The sequence below is a fragment of the Dysidea avara genome, chromosome 10 (genome assembly GCF_963678975.1).
Source record: "Dysidea avara chromosome 10, odDysAvar1.4, whole genome shotgun sequence".
In the NCBI taxonomy this organism is placed as follows: Eukaryota; Metazoa; Porifera; class Demospongiae; order Dictyoceratida; family Dysideidae; genus Dysidea; species Dysidea avara.
Genome location: NC_089281.1, coordinates 1,821,786 through 1,842,469, shown reverse-complemented (window position 1 = coordinate 1,842,469; position 20,684 = coordinate 1,821,786). Strand labels below are relative to the sequence as shown.

Here is a 20,684-nt window from a genome sequence, read left to right as displayed (position 1 = left end):
AGGTGTATGGCTGCAACCTTGTCAAGATAAAAGTTAGGTATGTGATAGATACAGTATGTGTCAGGCTGAGGTGACTCCAATGAAGAGGCTGAGGGTTGCCAGCTATATAGTACAATGATTCACAAGCTTTCAATACTGGTGAGATACATGGTTTGTAAACATTCTGTGACTGCTCTATTAGAGTATTTTGATGGATGGTGACTGCTCTATTAGAGAGTTTCGATCGTTTTAGTGCAACAGTACGGAGGGTCCAGCAATGTTACAAAGAAGCATCATGCTGTAAAATCTAACCCGTATATTGGCATGATAACCTTCATCAGGCATTTTCCGTTGGTCGTTTCCGTTCTCGTTTTCCTAGAATTCTACTCAAGTTACCCTGCATGTTATTATTTATTATTATTTAATGGGCTTGTAGATGCCAAAGCAAGCTAACTTGCCAGGCTAGGCCGCAGGCCTTTGAAGGCCTGATCAATTATACATAATAATAATAAATAATAATAATGAAAAAGGTAAGACTTATTAACTAGACTATGTCACTATGTAGGAGTATATAAACAAAGGCTATACCCATACAACTGAGTTGTCAGTTGTGTGTGGCTTATGCTTCCCAAACAAATACTGTAACATTATGAAGTACATATTTTTGTTACAACTGTCAACACCTGGACTTGAGGTGGGTAATCCCCTTAGTGATATAGCCCATACATTCCAATGATCTGTGTTAGACATACACAGATCATTGGAATGTATGGGCTATATCACTAAGGAGATTACCCACCTCAAGTGGGTATTCCTTTTATTACAACCTCAAGTGTTGACAGTTGTAACAAAAATATGTACTTCATAATGTTACAGTGTTTGTTTGGGAAGCATAAGCCACACACAACTGACAACTCAGTTGTATGGGTATAGCCTTTGTTTATATACTCCTATATAGTGACATAGTCTAGTTAATAAGTCTTTCCTTTTTCATGTTAGACAGTGAGGCTTCATTCAATAGAAATGCATAAATTTCTTGCAATAGAGTAGCTAAGTAGAAAATTTTGTAGTATTCCCTCATTTGGTTCTTCCAGCATGTGGATAATTTTATTGCACACATCACAACATGCTGCACACATAAAAATCATAGGATGCATATAACTTTATATGGTAAATCTTAAATTGTATAGATAGTACACAATGCTGTTCTTTTTGTATGTCTATTTGTCTGACTGCTGAGTGATACTCAGTATGGTACCTTTAATAAGGTGTCTTCCTCCATGTGTGATCATCTCAATTCAGAGGAAAATTTTTGGTAATGAAAAAACTAGCATGTACATTGTGAAAATTTAAGTACTTACAATAATGCTAAGTACTGCTAACCATATAAGACCATATGTCAACTGCAACCTATGACCATTATTGTGTAATCATAATCATGTCACCTGCTTTATTACCTTTGGTCCAAAAATTTTGGGGTAGTAAGCAGCTAGACAGGTGGAGTAGTGTATAAATTTTACTTTATATAGGTTGGGCTTTTCAGAGAATTGGTGATTCTATACAAATGACTGTTAAAACAGGTTCCACTGAATGGTCTCATCAGTATAATTTGATCATTGGAATATTGTTGGGGAATATACCCCAGCACATGTACAGCCCACTACCAGGTATGTATATAGCATACTTCAAGAAGCTATTAAAAAGTTCAGTTGTATATGGGTTACTGCATTAACATAATGTTCCTTTTCACATTAAACACAGAGGTCCATGTTCAGTGTACACTTGCTATAAACAAGTCCACAGCCACAATGAGTCATTCATACTCCTTGTTGGTTTCCGACTAAATATTTGATATGGTAGTCAATATAATACCATTGTGCTGTCATAGTAGCTAAAAGTTAACATTTTGTGTACACAACTAAAAGTTTCCATTGGCCTGTCAGCAATGCAATTGTTATGGTTGTCATGTGGTGCTCCATATACAGAATGGAAGAGACTGTGTGGGCTAGCTTGAATATATATTGTGACATCATGAAGATATGGGATATGCAATGCTATCTCAAAAATTAACCTATAAGAATCACTGTTTGCACTAAGGTATAGTGAAGCTACATAGTGTCTTACTGTGTTGGTTTTCATGAATAGTAAGTTATTCAGTAGCTATAGCTAACATTGTTCAATATGAGCACTGTACTATGCAGTACTAGTAGTTGCAATTAATTGTAGGGGCTCTAATGCAACTTTTACAGTGCAGCTGTTCAGTAAGTATTATGTTGCCATTAAAAAATAATGTCACCTACTGATATAGTTGCTGTCTTTTTCTAACATGCAGGACGATTCATGATAATCTATATAGTAATTCCTGCCAATTTATTAGTAACTATTCCTACTATAGACCTGCAAAAGAGGTTCGGAAAGTCTGTTCAGTAGGGAATCAGAAACTTGGAATTGAAACTATGTTGATTGTAAGACCAGATGGTGGCCTGATCCACAGACAGCTTGCAGTCTAGCCAAGTGGCTGAGGAGCCATGTAGCCTGGGATCCAGGTACTTAAGCATCACGATCACTTCTAACTATCCTTCATTGCTATGTCATCAAACATTCTATTTTTAATTTTGATGCACGAAATATAATTAATGCATACCTAGATTGAATTGTTTCACCTTATAGAAAAAAGTTGTTGCTAGCTATCTTGTCAGCTATGTAGCTGTTAAAATATAGTCAATTTACCAGCCCTATTATTACATGCAGCTGAATAAACAATAGTAATGAGAATATGGGATGGCATAGTGGGTGTGAACAGGAAGTACAATCATAAATTGAAAACCATTTTAAGGACTAGCTTTGCAGATGGCAGGTGAAGTTGAATTTCTCTATATCAGTATATCTCCTGATATTTTGGTCACTATATATGCTCTTTTATATAGATAATATGAAATAATGATGGTCCATTGTCATTTTTATCCATATGGGTCCCTAAAATTTAATGGAATTCAATGCCCATATATGGTGTGTTTGTATTTTACTACTGTGTTATGCTTAGTTGACATCATCTACAATGAAGTCATCCACTGCTGCATATTTATAACTAGCTGTATAGCTTTGTTTTTCACATTCCAGCTGAGCTTCAACTAAAAACTACCAGGCTGCAGAGATCCAGCATAAGGTAAATAATTGAGTAATTAACTGTTATATTTATAATTAAAGAACTCACATACAAAGCTATCATATTGTTGTACAAAATAATATATTATGCAAGTGAATATTTATGGCCATAGTTAATCAGATTATATTATCCTGTCTGCTGTTAACTAGCAGTGCTGGGTTGTCGGGGTTGAAGTGCCATGGAGGACAAATTACAAGAAGCAATCACAACACCACAACAACCACAAGAAGTTACAGTAGCACAAGAGGAGGAGACTGGATCAGATCACAAGTCAGAGAGATGTGTATTGGTTGGGACAGAGTAACTTTGTTGAGTGGTGTTGTCACTGGTGTAACCATCATCACTGTGTCAGTGACAACTCAGTGGAATGACACTATCAGGTACCAATACACTACACTATAAAGGACACTTTATCATATGTGTGTGTGTGTGTGTGTGTGTGTGTGTGTGTGTGTGTGTGTGTGTGTGTGCAGGTAAAACAACCAATAAAGCAATGCTGATAAAATTGATTTGGAACTATTTGTACATGTAATACAAGGATATTATAATCTGAGGATTGAGCTAGTCTCCACTTGTGAAGCATTATTGAAGGCAGTATTTATTTGTAATACGTATGTGTTTTGAAAAAAAAACTGAGTTATAATACTGTAAAAATATACAGATAATTATGTACAGCCAACACTATTATACATGCACACATACAGCTATGTTTAAACAACCAATTAAATGAAAACTTCAATACAACTTTATCTGTAATCACGCGAATATTTCTAATACAACAAAGTCATTTTGTCCATGCTACTTTTCAAATTTTCACATTTTCTCCAAGCAATTGAGACATGTATCGAATGCATAAGAAGAGATAATGTGCATTATACATATGGCTACATGTTAGAGTGTCTATTGCTGTCTAGACAAACGCATGAAAACTTACTGCATGAGCTCTAATAGAGTTTGTTTGCTTTAGCTAATTCTTTATCATATCATACTGTGTTCTTAGTCTTGTGGCAGTATATTCAATATTACAATACAATAACCTGCCCCCACGTTGTTCTCAATCTAGTATGTTGCTAACATGTTTGGTGCTTGTTCTGTGGATAGTGTTTATCTATCAATATTTGTTTGCCAAGTGATGAAACTTAAATTTTTTATAAAGTTATTGTTTCAGTATTCCATAAGGCTAGACAATAGTTCAAACACTACATCTTGGTGGAATTTTCTACTGGCTGACTGAGTACCTGACTGACTGACTCACTGATGCCTAAGCACAACTTGATAATGGCTAAGGTTATGGGCTTGATTTTTTCACTGTTTGACATTGCTTCAGGCGGAGTTCACCAGTTATAATAATTTTATTTTACAAAAATGTTAACAAACAAGTACACAAATTTTCAACTAAAGAGTAGAGACCACAGCACATCGATAAAAAGTACTGAAACAAGCTGGAGTAGTGCACGATATTAAATCACAGTAAAACAATAAGAAGTGTTATATCCCTGCACAGTAAGGATATAACACTTCTTATCGTTTTACTGTGATTTAATATTGTGCACTAGCTACTCCAGCTTGTTTCAGTTGACATCACAGTTGACTAAGGGGAATACCCATACCACAAGACATGCAGAATACAACCACATGGCTTCTCAATGAAGCTTGCCCATATAAAATGAAGTGTTCATAACAGTCACTACACTAAAGCATGTTTGCAATTAAAGGTTTACCAGATGTATGGTCAATTCGGCAAATTCTGCATGTGCTATTAAATGATTTGTGTATCACCTCTTGTGATCAAATTAACTATTAATGTTGTTTCGTCTTTGTATTCCCTAGGTAGTTAAAACATGGTATATAATTAATGTTATCAATTGATATCCATAGGTCCAGAGAAGAGTTCACCAATAGTATTGTATATGTTATATCTCCCAACACACAATACTATAACTTAGACTTTCCCAATAAGGGAGTGAACTTTTCAGCTTGCTCCTTCCTATAAGGAGCTTGTAAGCACAATTATACAGTCTAATTATGTATTAACTACAACTGTAGTTACACAAAATGTTAACATGCTAGTTGTGAGGATAGAGATGGGTAACTGACACAGTGATGATGGTTATACCAGTGACAACATCACTCAACAAAGTTACTCTATCCCAACCAATATACACATCTCTGACTTGGGATCTGATCCAGTCTCCTCCTGCAACTTCTTGTGAGTGTTGTGAGTTGTGATTGCTCCTTGTAATTTGTCCTACATCAGGTAACATGGCACATAACATGACTATGACTTTGTTAGATAGAACACACAGGATAGCTTACAAATATTCCATCTATACATGCAATCAATTTTTGTATTTACATTTCAACTACTTCATATTTGACAAGCAACTACGAAGTGCTGTGCTCACAACTCACTTTCTGCACCAGTGATTATACTATATACATACTGCAATTATGATGTCATAAAACTAGGGGGATTACCTACCTCAAATGCAAGTTTGCAACCTACTTCATTTTTCTGTCAGTGTGGGAATCCATAAGCCATGCATGCATGCACCATCTATTTTGCTTCATCACTTGTTCTTTGTCCTGAACCATAACATTTATGGTTTTAAATTCTGAAGCCTTAGACTTATGCATGTTTACTATAACCTACCACTTCCATATTGATAAGTCTTTAAGTTGTTTCATCACTACATACAAGTTGCTGTATAATTCAGGTGTGGTAGCTACACTCATGGCGGTGATATACTGTATACTGGATGATTGCAAGGCAGCAAAAATGGGTAAACATTAGTCTATCATACTGCCATAACTTTAAGCATAAAAGTATCTGAAGCATTAATGCCAGCATGATATTCAAATATCCTTGTAGCACTTGCCATACTGCATGTAGGTCCTTGTAATTGTCTGTGAAATACACACAGAACAAGCAATAACTTTTATAGAACAGTCAAATGACTAACTGACATGACTGTTGAACACATTCATTCACAAAATGATACATTTCCATAGGCAACAATATTATTTTTACTTTGAATTGACTACATGCTTATTATTACAAGCCAAAAGTTAACAAACAAATTTATTAGTAAAATAAGAAGCTGAAGCATAAAGTATTGAGCATAGCACTGCAGGATTGCATAATAGGTAAATTTAAAAGCATAATAAGCTGGTACCTAACAAAATTCTGGTCGTAATAGAGAGTTTCTTCTCTGTTGATGGTGTGAATCATCTCTCACCCATACAACATTACTATAATGTTGTATAGCCAATGAAGCAATTGATATTTTATAGCAATGAAACCTTTGTTTACACACAAAGAAAGTTTATGAAATTCCCATTGAACATTGTTATACTATGCCCAAAAGCACTAAGCTTGGTATAAAAGGATCATGTGCATGGTGAAGCAGTTATGTACATATACAGCAGCTACATACCTATTCATGATAGTTCACTAGTACAGCATTATATTTTACTAAGCTACACAAATGGAATGGAATGATAATTCAGGTCATTGAGAACTGACAAATGTTGTATACACATATTATTGGAATGTATGGACTAAGGGGATTACCCACCTTAACTTGTACAACTCAGTTGTCAGTTACATATGTGGCTTATGCTTCCCAAACAAACACATTATGAAGTATGTTACAACTGTCAGCACCTGGATTGTTTAACCTTTGTTTGTATAATGACATAGTCTGGTTAACAAGTCTTTCCTTTTTCATTTTTAGACAGTGAGGCTTCATTCAAAAGAAATACATAGATTCCTTGCAAAAACATTGAAAATAGTAACTACGTCTTTGAGCTATACACAGTAGAGCCTCAATTATCTGAACCCCTTGGGGCCAGGGTGGTCTATAAGTCTGAAAAGTTCATATCTTTGAAACCGTGTATAAATAACATAAAGAGCATTTTTAAAATGTCAGCATTACCAACTACTCTAATAGAACAGTCACTACTCTAATAGAACAGTAATTTCCGCAATTCAGTTAATCGAGAATCCGGTTAAGTGAGATCTGGATAACTGAAGTTCCACTGTATAGTAGAAAACTGTGTTTAGAATTCCTCAATTAGTTCTTCCAGCATGTGGATACATACCATTGCACACATGCATAATGTGAGTGTATAGATACTGAGCTACTACATATCTTCACAATACGTAGAGCACCTAATGTAGGGTTTCCACTCAAAATAGGAAGATGCTTCATTTTCTTGTTTCTAGAAATTTTCACACAGATTTACCTTTAAGATAAAGCAAACAAGTGCTAATTTATTATTGGATTTTTTTGCAGCAGTTGTTATCAGCACAATTTTAACATAAGTAAATATCCAAAAAGTAGTCACATGACCAAAAATCCCTTCTTATAGAATTTCCACTGCATGATGCCTCAGCCTTTTTATTGTTTCTGATGATTTTCACACAGGCTGACCTGAAGATAAACCAAACAAGTGGTAATATATTATTAAACTGTCTATTACTTTCAATATCAGCGCAGTTTTAACTGTAAATACCCAAAAAGTGGTCATGTGGCCATAAATCCCATTACAACTATAAAGGATGTGCTATAGCACTACAAGATGTAGAAGTCTTCATTATAAGGCAAGGAAATACACTGATTGTGACTTTGGTCACCCTAAAATACAGTGGTTTTCTAATAAGCTACCCAATTTAACTATTATGATATTTTCGGTCACGTTACCATTTTTTGTATGTTTTTGTGTGTTCAACTTATGCTGATATCCAATGCTATAAGTAATCTAATAACAAATTAGCACTTGTTTGCTTTATCTTAAAGGTCAGTCTGTGTGAGAATCACCAGAAACAACAAAAGGAAGCACTTTCCTAATTTGAATTGGAAACCCTACCTACTGTAGTACAGAAATATGTTTTGTGATTTGCGACACTTAAGGAAATAAACTTTTTTCAATGGCATGGTACATGTTGCCCATTCACGTGATGGTATTTGGTTAGGAGAAGAGGTACCTAATCACCAATTCTCTAACCTGTTGGCCATTTCAAGGATCCCGACCCCGTAGATATTATTCATACCAAGATACAATGGAGACTATGTCCAGTGCCAGCCAAGCTGATTAAGAGAATATAAGAGGGAGAATTGACAAAGACAAAATGGAGCATGTTACACCTGGGATGAGGCCAGCAAGCCCAACCATTTCAAACAACAGCCAGTGAGTTTGATCCCTTGAATGACCCCAAATGCTTTACCTGCTATCTTGCAACTTGAAAACAAGCTCAACTGGAAAGAATATCCAGCCTTCCGGGTAGGAACCATCTAGTCTTGGAAACACACTATGGATAAATTGTTTAAGACTGTTGCTTTCGCTGAATTGCTGCTTCCTGCCCACAGTCCCCACACACCACCTCGACCCATTAAGGGGATAGTTTAACTTGGTTATGGTACTTTGCTGGCATAATTGATTTTAAAATATATATATCACCCCATATCAAATATTTTTAGGTATATGCTTGTCATGCCCTTAAACTTCAATATTCTATCGAACTTCTTACCTTCAATTGTCAAGAGCAGCTCTAATGGGAAGCACAACTTGTATACAATTATTCTAATCTGCAACTATTAAGGTATTCCAGGGGAATCGATAAAGTAGAAGGTCACCTGGGAATCATACTTAATATGGTTAGGATGAAGGACAGATTATGTGGGAAAAGCAAGCCATGGAAGTTGTTGGTTGTGCCAAATCATTCATGTTCTGCATGTATGCAACAGCAGCCAACATTAAATATACTTCTGAATGAAAAAGTTTCACTCTGGTGGTAAATCTTAGCTGATTGGAATGGGTTGAGTCTGCTTTTGTTGCCCGGACTCCCAATCATCTGATCCAAACAGAGGTGCCAGAGTTATGGTGCCTTTGCAGAAAAAAAAAGTATTTACCACTACATGGGGTCAAATATAACATCATAGTAACTTTAATTGTTTGAGCTTTCGGGAGGAAGTCAGGTACGATTTGAGTTTGACCATTCCTGAGTTGTCACTGCTGTGAATAGACACTATAAACCGCCATGTACTTGTAATCCAGCCCATGGTCCTTTGTTGTTGTTTTTTTTTTCTAATTTCAAGATTGATGTAACTTGTAGACACTTAGCAGGGGTACAATAATAGCACAGCTGACCACCTATCCCTGCATTCGTTCTTTTAATTGTTTACGTCCACTGGCCACCTGGCTGCCAACTCCACTACCTCATCCGTCACTACAGATTCTGAGGGATAAATTGGACACACACACACGCACACACACACGCACTTTCCAGGCAGCTGTGCAGTACTCTATATGAATGGTTAGTGCCTCCTACTCGAGAGATGCTATTGCTGAGCAGCACTGATGTTTACTATTCCTCACACAGACTATATAACCCAACACCAGTCTCTATTTTTTAACCACAATGCTTCAAGTCCACTTCTTCTCCAATGAAAACCTATAGCTTCATTCATCCTGTAGTCAGAATAACACATAGTACAAACCTCCTTACACCACACTTTTCATCATTACAGTCACATTTTAGCTGTAGTTTTTTTCACATTTTATTCTGTTTATTACAACTAAGTTGAATTGCAAGGTCACAACTGTTTATATTGGGTATGTAGAACTAGATTGAACCAGACCCACATCCCTGGCAGGTCCACTCCAGAGCAGTTCGACATAGCTCAGTTTGATACAAGTGGTTCAGCATAGTTCAGTTCGATACGGCACACATTTACACCAACCTGGAAATCGCTTTGATTTGGGGATATTCTTTGCGGTGGGTGTGCAGGGAATATCCCAGAGGTTTTACAGTTCCTATGGCTTGGAGGGAAAGACAGTTGCCTTTCTTTGGCATGCGGAAATTCTTGTGGCTTCAGAGAATGTTAGAATCCCCAAGCATTCCTACCTCCAAGCCTTTGTAGTAAAACATGCTGTATATATAATGTAAAATTGTTGAAAAAGGGGCCTATTGGAGAATTAATAGGAGAATCCATGGAACCCTGCACCGTGACACCTACCAAAAAAAACCACCATCTGTTGACAGTGGCAACCCACTCGCAACAGGATAAGCCCTGCTGACCGGGTTAAACTGACAAGCAATATTAAGTGATATTAATGTTGTATGATAAAGGAGATTACTTGCTATGTGCAGTATGTGGTTAGGTGGTGTTGTCATGTGATTCAAAATTTAGGGAGGGAGACTTCAAAGCATGCCAATATGATGTATCCAATTATGCACATCATTTATGTTAAAGACAGGTAGCTTACAATACCATGGTAACAAGATGATGCAATAGGTTTGATACATCTTCATCACTAAGTGTCTACAGCTGCCATTTATTTGTACTTGACCACAGTAAATACTAAGATACCACAACTAACTACAATTACATCTGTCAACATAGAAACATTTAGCTGTAAGAACGCTTATAGTCAACACTTCAATACAATTTCCAAAGAACATTACAGACAGCTGAGAAGATAAGTGAGAAACATCACCTTAGTGTCCAGAGTGATCTAGTGATTCTGTTATTAGTGATAGTGACTATTTCCTCATACCTCTATCAAATGTGTCTATACATTTTTTTTCAAATTCAGACCAGCAAGTCTTCATAAAATCCCCAAAGGTAATAATATAATAAACCGACTGTTATTTACATTTCAAAGGAAGTATATAGTAATATGTATAAGAAGCCTTATCAAAAAAATTAACCGTAAACAATGCACAATTTCTCTAAATGTTGAAGGTAGCATAATATGGATAGAGATCAGGTAATTCTAGATTGGAGATGTGCATTTGCTGTGAAAAGACAAGGAATTTTCCAGACAACATTGTTACTGGAATTACTATTTGGATGACCCAAGTGACAACAAACTTCAGCAAAAACAAAGTAAACAAAATATACAGATTGTAAGCTTACATGCCCACACAAGCTAGACTGCCATGACATATATAGTTACTATAGGTTGCACACATTTCACACAACCATGTATATATCACACAAGCTCAAGCATATTAGATTATCAGTACTGTGTTAATCTCAATTAAGGTGTGCAAGGCTGGAGCTTGGTGAAGAGTTATAGCCAAGTTAGTACTATGTGCAGCTGTATGATGTAATATATTATAGAATTCCCTTAAACCACATTATAAACTTCTCATCAAGACTGTTATTATTATATTATTACTTGTACCTATGTATATGTACAGAAATATACATTAATATCTGTGTTCAACGTATAATTATACAAGTGATTTATTTCTACACTAGCCGTTACACTGTAATGCCAGCCCACTCTAAGACTTCAAATCACAAGTCCACAAAGGTATTCATAGATTTATACAAAATATATTTTCTGCAGCAATAAATGCAAGATTAAATTAGTTTGTATCCAAATTGCACATTTACTATGGCCAGTTTACACAGGTTGACCTTATAAAATCATCAGTGACTAATTTGTAGTTACCGTATCAATACAACTTCCACTAGGAATTACAGGCCTGTAGCCAGGGGGATTCGGGGGTTCTGAAGAACTGCCCTCTTGGAGAAAAGGTCCACAATTTTAGTGCACAAGTCCAAATTTTCAGTAGCAAAAGTCCATTAGTTATAGTTTGCTAAATACCACTCTAAATTGAGTGCTCCTAGTAGCTACCTCATTCAGTACTTGTATTAAATACAATACAAAATCGAGATAGTCTAATAGAGCAGTCAACCACTCTAATAGAACAATCACTCTAATAGAACAGCCACAATTTATATTGTCTTAAAAACATACTGAGATTGTCTAAACTTGAGCTTTCATTACAATATAAAAATTTTGATGGACAAGCCTGGAATGCCAGTAAAAGTTGTTACTATGGAAACCGAATATGCCTACTGAACATGAATAGCTAGTTTTATTGTTTTGTTTACTATATGTCTGCAGTTTGTACAAGTAATATAAACTATTACCTGTTTATATGAACAATATATTGTTTGTGTATGTTATCTATTGGCTATTTGGCATTGTAGTAATTCTACCATTTTAATTGATTTTTAACAATTTCAATTGTCATGCATCTTAATTATCACATAACGGAATTAGTTACATTTTACAACTCAAACTGACATAGGGAACTGCAATACACAAATTTAACACACAACATGTTTCTGCTGTGCCTTTAGACTCCTGATCAACTAAATGTTTGCTATGGATTATGCCTACATGGTCAGATCAGTCAGTCGTAGTCACATATTGTTAACAGTATCCCATAAATCAAATGAATGAATATACTAGTACTAGTATAGTACAGTGAACATGACATGATAACTATAAACAACACCCCATACCCTCTAGTAACTATTAATTATCCATGTAGACAAGTGATTCCTTAGACACTGTCTAGTAGGTGTGTGGTTCATATGTACAAGGATAAAATTCAATAACTTAATGCATTTGAAAAAACTATAACACTATAGTTGAACAGCAGTAGTGTCATAGCCTGTTTGTGAGCATGTGATAATCATGTGGATGATCAAGTACACACCTGTACACAATGACGCAATGACTGGATAGTTAACATCATGATAATTATGGGGTTAACTTTACATACTTGCTATGGTCGCTGATCAATCTATCTTTACACAGAACAGTTTCATTATTCTACTCAAGAGCATAACTGAGATAGATAAGTATATAGAGGCAACTTGCCTTGTTAGGGTATTAAGAAATTAATTAGAGTTGGTCAAAATTATAGTATTGGCAACCAACTACTCTAGCAGATCAACTATTCAATACTAATAGGCCTGAACCTCAACCACTCTAACAGAACATCCACAAGAATAGTTCTGCTATAATTAAAAGAAAAAGACCATTATATGAGCTGGTCCTATTTCATGACCTCTGCATATGTACACTGTTATTTCACCAGACAACCTGCCATATCAGTTGAAATGCTACTAATTATCTGTACTAAACTAAACTCTGTGGTGCTTTTAAGGCACTCAATCCAGAAGTTGGCTGAGAGGTTGTGTGGTATATACAACTTTTTTTGTCACTGGCCTCTCATCATGACACCAGCTCTATTGGCCTGCTGTGTAAACCGTTGGATTCATGGTGTCAGGGATCCCCTCTTCAAAATTTTTGTCCTGTTCTTACTTCTGTTACCCACACTTATTCCTTCCACCATGTCATGGATGACAGTTTGATGCCACAACAACTAATAAGGTACATACAATTCACTGGACTTATTTATTCATTAACAGTTTTCTGAACTGGTTATAATTGCAGCTACAAGTTTAACCTTCTGTTAACAAATGCCCTCCTGCTTCTAGAAATTCTCAGTCAACATCTGATGTTTTACTTTCAAGTAACTGTATACGATAAGGAAATGCAAGACAAGCAATTGGGTATATACATACATTAGAATCAAGTTCTTTGATTGTTTTATTAGAGTAATTCAATCTTCTAATGCAAACATCAATACACATCTGAGTAACACACACCTTTTTACTGAGACAGTTAATTGTCTCAACAGTATAACTATACACTACACTCAGCATGTGATAGTAAAGAAATGATTGAGAACTTGTTATGATAATTATAATTTCTATACAGCAAAAATGTGTACCACTATTTGGTTACTTCACCTTTGTTAGATTAATATTGGGACCAGTAGTCCCAACTCAAGACAAAAATAAAGTACTTGTCCTCCCAATACTGATTTATCGATAAAGTCAGGTCAAGGTTGGTATCATTCCTGATGTTGAAAGCAAGGCAGATGTTGGTAGATGACATGTGAGTGTGTTCTGATAATAGTAAAATCCTTGTGTCTCACTGAAAATTTGTTGGGTGGCTGTATCAATAAAGTAATGACATCACAGCTGACTAAGGGGAATACCCATGTCACAAGATATGCAGAATGTAACCATGTGATTTCTCCATAGAGCTTACCACATATAAATATTGAAGTGTTCATAACAGCAAGAGTAATTAAGCATAGGTTAGAGACCTAGCACAAAGATCATTTTAAGAATCTGCCAGCAGGTCTCTTGGTGGATTTTAAAGACCTCATTATCCTCCAAAGATCAACTGATGGAAGGCGTTTATTACTTCATTCAACAGTAACTTTGATAGCACTACAGGATGGCTTCTCTACTTGACATGCTCATTAATTTTTTGATGCAGTATATGGCAGTTGGATACTCTCTCTTCCATAATTTTACTCTTGATAACAGTCACCACACTAAAGCATGTTTGCAATACAGGTTTACCACTTTCATGTTCAATTTGGAAAATTCTGAATGGCATGCCATTGCAAATTAAGCCATTTGTGTATCGCCTCTTTTGTGATCATTATTATTAACACTTTACAGTGACCAGCACTGAAGGTCTGACAGCAACTTGTGCTGCAGCCTTAGGATTACCTAACCTAATTTCAAAGACTTAAACTTAACGACTTATAACTAATAAGGTGTAACAGAAAAGGGGCCAAAGTAATGAAAAAAAATCCCTCCAACCCCAGAATTCAAACTGCAGGTCACCTGATGCTAGTCAGGGCCACACTCAGTCTTCCTCTAGGAGGGATGGATTTTCTTTCTTAAACCTAAAGTGTTTATTAACACCTTACTGTAACCAGCACTGAAGGTCTGACACAACTTGTACTGCAGCCTTAGGATTACCTAACCTAGTTACAAGGACTTAGACTTAATGACTTATAGCTAATAAGGTGTAACAGAATCAAACTAATTACTAATGTTGTTTGTCTTTGTATTTCTTTGGTAGTTAAACATGGTACTTATTAGTATCAAATGATAAACATAGGTCCAGAGAAGAGTTCACCAATAGTATTATTATACCTACCAAAACACAATACCAAGACTTCCCCATAGGAGAAATAAGGAAGTAAACTTCTCAGCTTGCTCCTTCTTAAAATAGCTTGTAAACATAATACAACTGTAGTTATACACGAAAATGTTAACTGCTAGTTGTGAGAGTGGGGATGTCACTGACACAGTGATGATGGTTACACCAGTGACAACATCACTCAACAAAGTTACTTTGTCCTAACCAATACACATCTCTGACTTGCGATTTGATCCAGTCTTCTCCTCTTGTGCTATTATAACTTCTTGTGAGTGTTGTGGTGTTGTGATTGCTCCTTGTAATCTGTCCTCCATGGTACATAAATATGACTGATTTTGTCTGCTACAACTATGTAGGGAAACACTTCATCTATACATGGTTACATGCAATCAATCTGCATGTATATACCTCTCTCCTATACAAATATTATGAACTCTTGATAATAGGTTAAAGTAAAATCCTAAAAATGGCGACTGTAAAGTGTTTGTAATAGAGAGTTTTCACTGTGAACCATCACTCACCCATATAAGGTAGTGCTACATTAATATAGCCAAGCAGTTGACATTTTAGCAATGAAGCCCTTGAAGAATGTTTACCCATTGAACATTGTTATACTATGCCCAAAAGCACTAAGTATAAAAGGATCATGTGCATGGTGAAGCAGTTATGTACATATACAGCAGCTACATACCTATTCATGATAGTTCACTAGTACAGCATTATATTTTACTAAGCTACACAAATGGGATGTACATGATAATTCAGGTCATTGAGAACTGACAAATGTCGTATACACATATTATTGGAATATATGGACTAAGGGGATTACCCACCTCAATCCAGGTGCTGACAGTTGTAACATACTTCATAATGTGTTTGTTTGGGAAGCATAAGCCACATACTGTAACTGACAACTCAGTTGTATTTGTTTATACTACTACATAGTAACACAGTCTAGTTAATAAGTCTTTCCTTTTTCATTTTAGACAGCGAGGCTTCATTTAAAAGAAATACAAACAAATGACTGAAAAGAGTAACTATTTCTTTATATGTATATAGTAGAAATTTGTGTGTAGTATTCCTCAATTGGTTCTTCCAGCATGTAGATAATTTTATTACACACATTACAGCATGCTGAAAGAATGCTTATAACTTTATAATGAGTGTAGATAGCACACTCTTGTTTTTGTTATTTGTGTACTCTTCACATGATCTAAAGCACCCAATATACTAAAGTATATAGAGTTTGCAAGTATTTGTGCAAGACATAGTGTGTGTGTGCTTGTTTGTGTGTGTGCTTGTTTGTGTGTGTGCACAGCCATTATGTTTCAATGATTAGACTGATAGGTCTATAGTCTAAAGTATAGCTCATAATACATGTTTGCCTGACTGCTGTCAGTATAATACTCAGTGTGGTGCCTTTGTAGATATCCAGCGTCTTCTCCACATGTGGTCATCTCAGTTTAGAGAAAAAGTTTAGTCTATTTCTAGAGAAAACAAGCACATTGTTGGAAGTAAGTATCATCAGTGGGATATACAATAATCATATGTCTATGTGTTAAATGTAACCTGTAACCATGCTGCATATACGTCACCTTGGCCCAGAATTTCTTGACCTTATAAATAGTCAAGTGGCTTCCTGCTTTAGACAGGTGAAAATTTTTTAATTAGGAAGTTAACATTGGCCTTTTTAGAGAATTGGCTATTCTATACAGCTGGCAATACCTCTTATCAGTGAGGTCATTTTATAACAGTACTTTGATCATTGGAATTTTGTTGGGGAATACCCCGGCCCATATATACACAGCCACTACCAGGTACATAGCATACTTCAAGAAGCTATAAATAACTGAAATATGTGCAGTTGTATGGGTTACTGCATTCAAGTATGTCTGGCTAATAATCTGTTCCTTTTCACATTAAACACAGAGGCTTTATTCAGTGTACTTGGCTACCTATTTACAGCCATTCATACTCCTTGTTGGTTTCTGACTAAATAGTTGATGTGGTAGTCAATATATTCAGATAGCACCATTGTACTGTCAAAGTCAACATTTTGTTTACACAACTAAAAGTTTCCATTAATTGGCTTGTCAGCAATGCGATTGTTATGATTGTCATGCGGTGCTCCATATATATACAGAATGGAAGAGACTGTGTGAATATACATTGTGACATCATGAAGATATGGGATATGCAATGCCATCTCAAATGTTTCCTTCAATTAACCTAAAAGAACCACTGTATATAGTATGTACTAAGGTAGTGAAGCATGCTATATCAGTTTTGATGAATAGTAAGTTATCCAGTAGCTATAATAAGAGCACTGTACTTACCATGCAGTAGTTGCAATTAATTGTATAACTGAGGGATTTAATGCAACTTTTACTGTACAACGGGAATTTTTTATGAATCCACGCTTCATCAGTATTATGACAAATTACAATTAATATTGACATAAGTCAAGAATTCATAGATCTAAACATGTACTTTTATAGTGCTTATGAACATTTGACAATTAAAATTTGCAATTATTTGTCAAATTACTCAATTTTTCTTGTCAAATTTCCTGTAATACAGTACTGGTATATATACAATTTATTAATTAGAACTATCCCACGACAGACCTGCAAGGAGGCTACAGAAAGTCTTCACAGCAGGGAGTCAGAAACCTGAAACTAAAACTATCCTGAATGCAAAACAAAAGATGCATGGTGGCTTGATTGACAGACAACTTTTTAACTACAGTGATAAATAAAATTTGTTGTGAAGATAGAGTTGATAAGATTTTGCTGCTAGCTATGTATTAGCTATGTAGCTGTTAGAATATGGTATAGATCTATATTCTATTATTGACCAATCACATGCAGCTGGACAAACAATAGTAGCAAATGAGAATATGGGATGACGTAGTGGGTGTGGACAGGAAGTACAATCATAAACTGAAAATCATTTTAAGGACTATAGCTATATGTACATGGCAGGTGGAGTTGAAATGTGTCCTTGTCTTGTATTCTGGTCATTATTTTCCCTTATATAGCAAAACATGAATAATGATGATCCATTGCTGTTTTATCCATGAGTCTCTAATAATAGTGGACTTTGATGTCCATATATGGTATGTTTGCATTTTACTTCTATGTTTTGTGTGTGGAAGCTTAAGGAGAATGAGGCCATAACTGACATCATCTACAATGAGGTCATCCACTACATATTTATAACTAGCTATACAGCTTTGTTGTTTCACAGTTGAAAGCCAGCTGAACTTCAACTCAGGCTGCAGAGACCCAGCATAAGGTAATAATAGTAATTAACTGTTATTTGTAACGTAGCTTAGAAGTTAAAAGAACTCACATAATTGCTGTACAATATCAGATTGTATTATCCTGCCTACTGTTAACCAGCAGTACTGGGTTGTCAGGCCATGGAGGACAGATTAGAAGGAACAAACACAACACCACAACACTCACAAGAATTTACAGTAGCACAAGAGGAGGAAACTGGATCAGATCACAAGTCAGAGATGTGTATTGGTTGGGACAGAGTAACTTTGTTGAGTGACGTTGTCACTGGTGTAACCATCATCTGCACTGTATCGGTGACAACTCAGTGGAATGATACTATCAGGTACTAATACACTACACTATAAAGGACACTTTATCACATGTGTGTGTGTGCAGGTAAAACAATTAATACAACAGGCTGATAAGATTGATTTGGAACTACTTGTACATATTATATTCTGAGGATTGAATCTCCACTTGTAAAGTTAATACAGTATTGAACTGTAATTTTATATTTGTGCAATGCAACACAGTAATATAAGTTTCAATAGTTGTGTATGACATATTTAGAATGTATATTTATTCTATATTTGTAATTTTGTTTGGTTATAATGGATTCACAACTTAAGCTAATGACATCAATGTGTTATGTATATATGTCTCAATAGTACTCATGTGGTATACTCTTGCTATAAAATCGGCTCATGGAAAATGATATTTCATTTATATACTATAATATGGGTTGGGATATACTGTGTACATATATACCATGTCTTCTATTATATTATGTATACAAGTAAATGTATAAAATCAGTGTTGATTTGCATCATCATTATTCTGTATCAATTTTTAATTTCTTATGCATGTTGTTAAAATAATAGATGTATGCATGCATGCCATTTAAAAAGCCTTCTACTGATGTCTACTCAGAGAGAGACACACAGAGAGAGAGAGAGAGAGAGAGAGAGAGAGAGAGAGAGAGAGAGAGAGAGAGAGAGAGAGAGACACACACACACACACACACACACACACACACACACACACACACACACACACACACTACATTATGCACATGCTACAGTCTAATTGATTCAGGACTTTGCTCAATTACAATATTATAACTAGGCTTCCCAGTATATATCTGACCATTAGGTCATTACTAAGGTACCTATCACATAGAGAGCTATGTAGATGCTAACATTTCACCAACTGAGGGGGATTTGCATGAGTGTCTAGCTACATGAAGTTTTTCAAAGTTTTGTTTAAACAATCTGTTTACACAAGTGGCTTTTGTGTAGCAAACCTTCTCATTGCGGCATGCATGTGTTCCTCGTTCAGTGAAATTTTGATGTTACACACAGTCACACACACACACACACACACACACACACACACACACACACACACACACACACACACACACACACACACACACACACACACACACACACACACACACACACACACACACACACACACACACACACACACACACACACACACACACTACACACAAGCACGAATGCACACACGCACTACACAAGCACACACTACACACACTTGTGCACTACACTGCTTGTGCATGCTACATTATATTACATACAAACATTGTATACTCATCATATCCACACATGTACATGCAGCTGACTATCACTGCATTAAGCTACACTCAAATATTTTTACTTGGTAAATATATGCGTATGGTCTTGTTCTAACTTTTATATAGTATAATATTCTAGCATGACAACTTCATAACATGGAGGCGTGCAACTGATTTGTCTCCAAATGACAATGCTGGATTACAGATTCAGATATAGGGTATTCCCCACAGATTCACTGACATCACTTTCTGTATAATAAAGTCCATCTTATGTATGGTAGTACAAACTTTGAAAGTGAATGTAGACATTCTGTATGGTCCTGTAATCTGTAAGTGCATGGACAACGCCTAGTTATATACAGGCCAGGTGTGTGTTGTATACTTGTGTGTCTTGTCCACATTGATCTTCAAATTTTCACTTTTCTCCAAGCAATTGAGACATGCATTAAATGCATAAGATGATGTGTAGCTATTTTCATAATCATTATTGTGTTCTTTTTCTTCGTATTCAATACTACAATACAATGACTTGCTGTTCTCAGCCTAATATGTGGCTAATTTGTTCATAGCTTTTTTCTGGTTTTTATCTATTAATATTTGTTTTCCAGTGAGATGCTTATAAATAATGAAACTGTAGCTAGGTTTAATGTTTAATAAAAGTCAGTAGTTTCAATATCCCGTATGGCTAGACAATAGTTCAAACACCACACCTTGCTTGATGACTATACTTAATTTTCAATTTTAGGTTTCAGTAACAGCTTTAATTTTTGAAGTTACCACAACAAGTTTGTACACTTCCTGTTATAAT

The 20,684-nt window shown here is 35.7% G+C and overlaps 1 long non-coding RNA gene across 1 annotated transcript; it reads left to right on the top strand.

Moving 5' to 3' along the window:
- The first annotated feature begins 17,734 nt into the window (after positions 1–17,734).
- Positions 17,735–18,820, top strand: LOC136236277 (uncharacterized). Its single transcript, XR_010692058.1, has 4 exons — positions 17,735–18,191; positions 18,242–18,289; positions 18,400–18,619; positions 18,673–18,820. It is a non-coding gene; the product is annotated as an uncharacterized lncRNA (long non-coding RNA).
- Positions 18,821–20,684: the final 1,864 nt, after the last annotated feature.